Raw genomic sequence first — 8,898 nt, forward strand, 5'->3', positions numbered from 1 at the left:
ACAATTTCAGCCAGGTGAACCCAGATATTATAATGGGTTGTAGAAGTTAAGGAGTCTGATAGTATTGGATTTCCCACAGCTGGAGTACAACAACAGAGCAACATTATTATTAGGATCAAAGCATTTATAGATTTTTGTATAAATTCAGCAATCAAAGCAGTAACTAAGTTTTCTGGAGTACATTCTAACCCCATTTGAGTCAACAGCTGTGGTGCTGAAGCTGTTGATGATTTGACATCCACTCAAGTCGAGAATTTCGGGGTCTTCTCTCAGTGTTTCTTCTTTGTCCTCTTTTGGAGTTTCTTCTCTTTCAAGGAGAGTGATCATCCTTTTGTTTGGTGGAGTCCTCCTCATCCAGGATCAAATAGGAGTTGATAATCTGGTTGTGATGCCAACTCATAATTGACAGGTTTCACACACCTAGCTGGAATCCAAACAGGACCTGTTGGTATAAGCACAGCAACATATCCATTTCCTCATGTGATCAAAGGTATACGGTCCTGCCATCCTGAGTCTAGCAGAATCCTGCATTTTATATAAAGTTTTGGCAATGGTTGTTTAGGAATAAAATGTCTATCCAAAGCAGATGACCAATTGTGAGTATTATCTTCATAGTGCATATTGAGTGCATTAGCTGTAAATAAAGCAATATTTAAAGCATTATTAATATGAGAGAGGCTAGGTCCCCCCTTTTTTAAAAAAAATGTATATTTTAAGAGTATGATGTGCTCATTCAACCAAAGCCTGTACAGCAGGATTATACCATCCTTTTTTAGTAATTTTGCTTCAAAACTAAAAATTAGATCAGCTTCATGGAAAAGGATATCCACTCCAAACAAAGAAGAAATATTGTCTCTTGTTGGACTTAATGTTGGTAAATATTTAGTAACAGATGTGCAAATAGGCAATTTTTTTAGTTTAATTAATTGATCTAAAATTTTTTTTCCTTGCTTCATATTGCTTGTGCTTAGTGCTAGATTTTCATAACAATGCCAGTTCTCCTTCCACAACTCTTTGTACATTTCAGTTTATTTTTAGCTGGCCGGATATTAATCTCAAAAATCATCTACAGAGAATGAAAAAAAATGGTTGCTACTATGGGAACAATAATTTTTTGCATTTCTGCCTTTTATTTTTAAACTGGAACCATTATAATGCTGCAATCATGCAAGGGAAAGAAAGTATTTGCATTTAACTGTAACAAGAGTTCTTTTAGCTGTCACTTAGCAAGATCTAAACATTTTATACAGCATGATTTTTGAAAACTTTTGACCTTTTAAGATTTTATTTTATTTTATTTTTTAAAAGTTTTTGTTCCAAATGCCAGGAACCATCAAGGCAGTTGTCTTAAAGGAAAAGGTCACCCCAAGGAAAAAAGTTAGCCCTAAGTTGAGTGACAGTGTTTCTCTGCTGTCTAATCCAGGATGTCAAGCACTAATTATGGAGTGCCTGGATGATAGCTTACTCTCTGCACTGTTCCTAGGTGTACAAGGATGTTTCAGAACTTTTGCAGATATTTCCAACACAAATCTGGTGAAATGTGACAAATATCCAAATCCAACTGTCATGGTAAATGGAAGACAGTATCTTAAAATGCACAGGTCTTTGTGAAAGCCAGTTATATATACTCCAAATAGAAGCAGTATTTATTTGAAAGTGACTTATCTCACACCTAGGTTATCATTATGGAGGGGCCACAATAAAATAATTCCCATGTAGGAGTATGCTTTTACTTATATAACAATGTATTCTAGATTGAATACCAGTTTTGATACAATTATAGGATAGAATAACTGTATTAAAGCATATGGCTTTCTTTTTTCCCTATGAAATAGAATAGCATTGAAGACTTTTCCCTAACCAATTTTAAAGGTAAATGAGGCTACACTAAGTGAATATCATGAAATTGTAAGTATTGTAAAATACTATATTTATGTAGGAACGTCTCATCTACTGCTGAAAACCAGTTTTTGTGGGTTTTTTTCCACAACAAATATGGGGATGAAATGAAGCTGAAGCTAAGCACCTTGCCCAAGAATTATAATCATTACTGACAAACTTAGGGATAGAACCCTATTTCAATATCACTTCTCCATAGTGCTCTATGCCCACACAGTCTGTGCTACTAAATGCACAGGTAACTAGAGTGTGAACTTTGCATGTGTACACATTGGAATGATGCACTAGTTTCAGGAAATGTCACTATGGAGCCAATTCATTAGTCTAGGCATTACAGTCTTACAAGAGGAATGTGGTCAAATAAATTAGGACTGTAAAATAAAGTTAATGATCCAATTACTGAGTTTCGGATTTAGACAGTCTATGATTAAAATATGTAGTTTCTTACTGAATCTATGATGTCACTCTTAGAAAGTGTCTCAATGTTTAAAAGGGATATAGTTTGGAGTAATAAACAAAACATAACAAATTAAATGATATGTAGATTATAAATTCTAAGAATGCTACAACTCAACCCAGGTTTTATAGGGTATAATTAAGTTGGTAAATCTGTTTTCAAAGGAAAATTTGGTGGATATATGCCTCAAATATCTATAGCTATCTATCTATGTAAATAGATTATTCCCCAAATATAAATATATGTGTGTACTTGTGTGTTTGTTTGTAACTATGAGGCTTATAACAAAAGATTAATCATCATGTTCTCTAAGGAATTAAACAATTCTGATTATAATTTTAAGATGGAAAAGAAGTTGGCAGTTTTACTAAATAAGTAACATCAACAGTGAGAAAAACTGAGGATTCTATGAAAATAAATGTCCTAGTTTTATCCTGAAGTTTATCTATTTGGATGTAGTAAGAAATCAACAGTTCTCAAAGCTTACAGAGACACTTTTGAAATTGAAAGTCTAATTGCAAACTAAAGAGTGAAAGTCAAGAACAAGTATTTATCCTAAAATTCTTGAAGAACTTTCTAATAGAAATAAATGAATAATAGTAATTCATTATTCATGCTGCTAAGATCACAATGTACTTTAAACATCAGTAATGTCAAACTTATTTGGTTTGTTTTTACCTGGGTGAAGCTTGCTTACATTGGTATAAGAAATCAGTAAGTGGACCTCTTAATATCTTATTTGCAATAAAATCTACAGTCTGAAAAAAAATTTGGAAGATGATAAAATGCTCTGTATTGAACCTGAGAATTCACATTTCTAACATGCTCTAGCTAATTTTCTTTTGATGTTACTGCTGTACCTGAAGGACCATTGCTGACGTATAGCCTTTATTGCTATAAAATACATACCTCACCGTTTATGGCTTCCACTAAAAGTTACATTTTCAAAGAATGTTGTATTTGTCCAGTTCCTCATACTGAATGACTGCATTTCCAAAAGTAAAGTCCTGACATGCAAATCTATCAGCCAGAACACTTTAAGAAGTAAAACCATTGTCTTCACAAATAAGGAATAAATTGATTCCAATAACCCTTGCAATTACCTGTCACTACTCACAATCATTCCTTGTGTCTAAATGAGAAAGTAATGAAACATTAATAAAACTATCCTTGTAGAAATCAACCAAATCAACTTCCTATAATATAGGACCAAATTCTACTTAGGGAACCAAGAAAATATTCCAAAAATATCAGAATAAAAGTAGAAAGAATGCAAATGCTTACATTGAGTTGTGGTTTCTTAGGACAAAAGTCAATGTTATATAAAGTTGGCATCTCAGTATTAATCCAACTAACTTTTCAATCTTTTTTGGTGTTGCAGAGACTACAGGACTGAAAACCCATTTCTCAGATGCAATTTTCCAGAAAAGTTCTGGTTTATATTACTTTAATGAGAAGTATTTGCATGAGGGATATCTTACTTGCATGAATTGATATCTTCATGTTCCAGACAGTGGCAGAGAGGTGCCTGGCCCGTTGAGAACAGGCAGGAGGGTTTTAATTCAGAGCAGGCAAGTGGGGTTTGGTAGAAGGCAGGTGTTGTATATGTCTATTGATGGAGGGCAGGTGTAAGGTGTCAACAATGATTTTCTGTTTTCACCCAATTTGATGCGTCAGGCAACTGTGACAACTCCTGGATATGCTTTTGCAAATTGATTCTTAACTCCTAAACATAAGCAGAGCCTTTCCTTCCATTCCAATAGTTATTGAAGATCACTTTTGTGGGAGCATTGCTTCAAGAGCTTCATTTGAAAGAATATGCACATTCTCATCACCAAGTTTGCTATAACCATGGTGGAGGTAAATATGAATAGGGTGTTACAATGAATCAATATTCAAACCATAAGCTATGAGCAAAATGAAAACAAAGAGATTCTGCTAATGTCCTTCATAATCTCTCTAATTTTCCATTCTCTCCCCCATATTCATATGCTAGCACTTGCATTGAAGAGATTTTTATAATCAATGTTTTCCAACAAGTTACTTGTCATATGAGAATATCTGGTGAGGGTAGAGATAAATTTTGATGTGTTCTAAATAAAGACATATTTTGATAATATTTTGTGATGATAATGTGTAATGATATATTGTGATGAATTCAAAATGACTGAGGATATTCTTTGGGAGATAAGTCTCCATGGGTCTCTCACAATTTTTGATATCTCATAGGCAGAGAAACTGACTTCATTGTTCTGGAGTTCTTTTTGATGATGCTTGTATAGTGAATAGTCTTGGAGGATATTATATCTCCATCTATATTTAAAAAATAAAAACCATTTTTCTCATAGACTTGGGTAATGCAGATAGTGACTTCTACCAGAAAAAAAAATGTCAGGTAGAAACATTTTCCTTTATAAAAGCTTTGGTTACCCAAAGTAATGGTTACTGTCCTGTAATAGGATCCACTTCCTATACAGGTGTTATCTGACCCTTTTGCTATTGCCCTGTCGGAATGGAGGCTCAAGGAACTGATGTAAATTCTATACACTCTAACTACTGCTATTGCTGTGAATAATAAACTATTATTCATCTCTAAACCAGCAGTCTATTATCTTCTGCCAATACCCATGAAATTGTGACAGGCTATATAGTTGGTAATCAGAGTAAAACTCTTAACAGCTCTTGGAAATGTTCTGTGATTCCGGTATTTGTATGGACCAGAACCTATTTTGAACCTTCTAATTTTCCCCTTTTGATTAAAAGTGTCTACGGCCATTATCCTAGACCTGCTACACCATTGTATATGAGTGAGTGGTGACAAATCAAATTTATGTTTTATTTCATGGGTTTTCAGATAAGGAAAAAATGGAATTCAAGATCACATACCTGAAAAAATACACCTGAGAAGCCTCACATTCACCTGTAACTTATTGAATGACAGAATCCTTAAACTGGAGGATTCTGATGTCTAATGGGGTGAGACTAGACTACGGGGGTGATCTTGGAAGGTTTTATATATATACAAAACCTTGGAAGGTATATATATATATATATATATATATATATATATATATATATATATATGTGTGTGTGTGTGTGTGTGTGTGTGTGTGTGTATGTATGTATTTTCTGTACTTGGGAGGGTTGTGACACTGGCACATTGTATTTTCCAAAGATGGAGGCTACATTATCTCCTATCCTACAAGCACCCCAGAATCTTGCTTGAGGACCAAGAACACAATTATTAAAGTTACACATTTTTTCCTCAAATTTAAGACTACAGAGCCAATAATTATAATTGCTTCTTACATATATATTTGAATCAGTCCAGTATATCTTTTTCCCAAAAAATGAACAAGCATTTTTTTTCTATCAAGATGAATAGAGGTCTTTAGACTATTCTTGGAAACATCAATTGTATATTTGCATTCATTTTAACAACCATTTAATTAGTCACAGTGAATGAATTAGTGAAAACATTTCTGCCATTCTAGTAAATGTTAGGGAAGTAAAAAAATGTTAATTTTGCCTTCTTTAAAGAGCTTATTATGAATTTTTCCATAAGTATATAAGGTATTGCTTTTAATGAGAGTGCTTTGAAGAGCAAAATCAACATTGTTGGAATTATCTGAGAAAGTAACACTTGAAGAATACAGATTGATTGAGGTCTTTAGAAATGGATCTTTTTGAGCTGGTTTGTGACTGGGAAGCTCCTATAGCACCTTTTTTCCCCCCAGTATACTGGATTATACTGAATACAAGATTAATCTGTTTTCTATTATTGTCTAATATTCTTTAGCATCTGCAATCCATCCACACATTGAGTAACTTTTTTTCCCATCTCAACTCAGTTACAAAATGAAATTTTTTCATCCTCCCTCTCCTTGTTGTGCACATTTTTACTTCTTTGCTAGCACTAAAGAGCAGCAAACAGGTCTTTCTTATGGACTAGATTTACTTCTAATTATTGGTGGTTGGTAGAGAAGAGAGAAAATGAGTAATAAAAAAAATGAGATAGAGAGATAAACTCTAACATGTATGCTTTCCTCTGTGTCTCCTGACATTCTTTTCAACAGTGTTGCTCGAAAGTACTCTGATGTTTTATTGCTTTTCAGTGTTTTTCCCTCCTTCTCTTCTTCTCTGCCACCTGCTCCTCCTCTCTACCTCTACTTCCCTCTCACACATACCCATAAGCACCATACTGTGATTCTTCTTCTTCATTATTGGTGATAATTTGGTGACATTTTTAAGGAGCACACTAGTGCAGTCAAAAAAAAAAAAAAACATGTAATAGTACTGTGTGCCACTTGTGTATTTTATTGATTTTACTGCACACACTCTTGGTTCTGATATAGCACATTGGTATAGCACAATGCTTGCTCATAAGAATACTTCAGAAGTACAAATATGTTTCTGATTACCTTTCTGTAGAGGTGGCCTCTACCATGCTTTTATGATACTCTATCAGGTGAAATTAGTTCTACCTCTGTGTGGTTCTGTCCCTGATTTAAATAATTGTCTTTGAAAAGAAGACTGTTTCATTTAATTATTGGAAAAAATAAGCCTACATGTTAACTTTTAAACACAAGGGAAACTCTTAGCTTGAAATAAGAAAATAAAAAATATTCATCTACTGTTACCTATATTCACACGCGTGCACACACACACACACACACACACATATATATATATATATATTTCTATAGATTATTGCTATTTTGATGATTTTGTTTTCCTCAAAGTTTGAAGATTTTGCTTTATTGGCTCTTTTGCTTTTTAATAGCCAATTGTCTTTTAATCATTTTATTTATTAAACCAGTTTTCATACTGCTTTGAAATATGTAATATTATGCAGAAGACACTGGCTTACAAATTCTTTCTTTGTGCTTATTGTCAATGATCAATTTTACCTGTTTCATTTGGATTATGTAATGCATGTTAGAATACCATCTAATAATATTTATGCATAATCTATATCTTCAATAATCATGCATATGTGTTTCAATGTTTTACAATATCTTCAAAAATTTTCAGATAAATATTTTAAATAAAACTGAAAGCATAAAATCAAAATTGCACAATGAGAAGTTAGAAGCAATGTGATATATTACTTGCTATTGAATAAATAGAAGCTTTGCTGACTATACAATCTATTGTATAAGATAGTCTTATATTTCTTTAGTACTCTTTTTACTATGAAATGCCAGGTTAAGGTATTATTTATTAGTTTATCTCCACCATATTCATGAATTCCTGAATTTCAGGATAAGTCTTGTTTTCTTTTACAACTAGCTCAGTGCCTGACACATATTAGGGACTCTAAAAATATCTAAATCCAGGTTTAGTTAGGGAACCTCTCCTTGTCACTGAATCAACATTATTTAATGTATCTGAATAATTGAACAAACATTTTGATGCCTATTTTATTACACATATTCTGACAAGTATAAGATGAATGAGTTTTAAGGACCTTATAAAACCATTAGATACTCAAAATTTTTTTTTAAAAAAAAGAAATGATTTGGGATTTTCAGCATCTAATGAATTATTAGGACTTTGACAGGTGAATAATAAAATGTTGGGAAAAGGGCCACTATGATGATGAAGATATTGAACAATGAAAGGAGAATTCTGAGTTGATGAACAGTAAGGTTGCTGGACTATTAAGTGTTTGAAAATTAGCAATACTTCTATTACTGTAAAGTTGGAATTCATGTTAGGAACATAAAAAATACAACCATAGTTTGAGATGTAGATGAAAATTAACTCACCATGGTATTTATTGCATAACTGCAAGGAACGAAAGGGCCTGAACAGAAGTGTGGAGAATTTAAATATTCTTTTCAGGGGAATGAGAAGAGACCAGGCGATTGAAAGATTGGGGGCACAACTAGAGATGCACAGATATGACAGGGAAAGGGGGAATGAATGGTGTTTCAGTAGGATGTATGGGATCCAGTGAACCAATGGGGGAGGTATATTGTATTTGCAAATTTCCTTATTGGTAGTGCCTTTTAAGAAAAAATTTGAATATAGAAAATGGAGATGAAACTAGGTTATAAGGAGTCTAGAAATTGGCATCAAATAGTTGGGAGTTTAGCCAGAGGGAGAGGTAAGTAAAAAATGAGAAATGCAGTCATGGAAGTTCTCTTTTAGAAACAGAACACCTTGGGTATATTTTAAAAGTATTGGAAAAGTAAGTCGCAAGGGAGAAATTGATGGTAAAATGAAAAGAATAATTGATGGGTCAAGTTTTCAGAGATGATGAGAAATGAGTAAGATAAAATGAAGTGTTCAAGTGGTGGATTTTTCAAAAAGGAGCAGAGGTAATTATTCTGAGACAAAGCAAAAGAAGTCAACATGATGAACACCCTGAAATGCTGGGATAGAAAAAAAAACGAAGGTAGTTTTAAAATAGAAAGTTGTTATTAAAGAGTTCTATTTGTTTGAGTTCTACAGAGGCAACTTGGAGCACTGGAAGAGCTCTGTAAATAAAGTCAACAAACCCTGTTATGATTTCCAGAACCACCAATTGTTATGAG

Source organism: Urocitellus parryii, chromosome 12 (assembly GCF_045843805.1).
Source record: "Urocitellus parryii isolate mUroPar1 chromosome 12, mUroPar1.hap1, whole genome shotgun sequence".
NCBI classification, from domain to species: Eukaryota; Metazoa; Chordata; class Mammalia; order Rodentia; family Sciuridae; genus Urocitellus; species Urocitellus parryii.